The sequence below is a fragment of the Aplysia californica genome, unplaced genomic scaffold (genome assembly GCF_000002075.1).
Source record: "Aplysia californica isolate F4 #8 unplaced genomic scaffold, AplCal3.0 scaffold00204, whole genome shotgun sequence".
In the NCBI taxonomy this organism is placed as follows: domain Eukaryota; kingdom Metazoa; phylum Mollusca; class Gastropoda; order Aplysiida; family Aplysiidae; genus Aplysia; species Aplysia californica.
The window spans coordinates 177,017-178,451 of NW_004797474.1; positions in this window are offsets into that span (position 1 = coordinate 177,017).

Here is a 1,435-nt window from a genome sequence, read left to right on the forward strand (position 1 = left end):
TATTACACTACTTATTCTTCTACTGTTGACAACTTCTCTACGAGGGTCTTATCACTCTATACAGGTCAGGTCTATTTATATCCTCAAAGAGACTCGTAAAAGACACTGATGGACACAACCAGTGGTGCAACTGATACATTGGTAACGTCAAGCAATGGCGTGTGTCTCCTTCGGCACACCGATTACAGATCGCAGAAAGAGCTATAATACGTTTTTCACGTATGACCAATAACCAGGCCTGCTGCACTTTTTCAAAGATTAACATTCACGCGCAAACTATAGTCGTAAATTGAGGAAAGATGAAATCTTTAGAGAAGATTAAATAATGAAAACCCATAACAGAAGAAAAATATGTATCCAAAAAAAAAAAATCCCTCACGGTGGATATCAGGTTGGTTGGGTTTTTTAGAATTTGTTTGCTTGCTTGTTTGTTTAATATTTTAACGAAGTGCATAAAATTGTTCAAACTAACATTTATGCTCTAGTTGTAGAGTTCAACATTTTATTTTTTAAGACCTTTTTCGGTTATGAACATCAAGGTTTATTTTGCAACAAGATGGAATCAGCAGGAGCTTGTCACGTTTGGGGAATATGGAGTTATCGATATAATTATAGTCTTAAAGCCTGTTCATTTGCCTTGGGTTTTTTTGGGGGGAAAAATACTCTTGAATTGAAGTTGAGAAATCTGCAGCTGAAGGAGGGTGGGGTTGCTGTATGTGAGAGGCAAAATTACCGAGAAAATGGCCACTAAAATTGTGTAAATTCTGTAGCTCGAGTGTCTTTGGAAACTTCAAATTCACAATTTGTGCACCTATGATTAAATTTTTCTTCAAAATCCATTCAGAAAAGACCGTAACTGTGTTTTTAAGTGGACATAAAAGGTGTTGACCCAAGAAAAGAAATCGATAAAAATGAATTGCCAAACGGACAGGAAAATGCTGATTTCTTCGATTTCATTTTAATGAGCGCATGATTCACCACATGGAATATAATACTTTCTTGTCTGTACAAACATCTCAGCGTTGAAGGGGTTCATTAAAAACACCCGACCCAAAATAGGGAGATTCCGGGTTTTTATGTCCCAACTATTCCTTGGTTGGGGGGGGGTGGGGACGGGGGTCTTTTCTTTTCCTTTCTTTTCTTTTTTTTCTTTTTTTTTGTTGATAGTTTGTTTTGCTTTTGTTTTTTCTTTCCTTCTGTAAAATTGGTTCGATTATATCCCGGACTTTTCTTTATCATGCCAGTGTCTGGGAGGGGCAAAGTTTTAGACAGATAGAAAAGCGTAGAAGATGGAAGAAAAGAACTCGTGGGCGAGGAACTCTCTCGCAAATAACTAATCTCTATTTTGAAAGGTACTTGATCACTTTTTCTCAGTGTATGCTGGTACCTGTTTCTTTTGGATTATTTTGTTGTTTATTTGGCTTCTTTTTTCGGG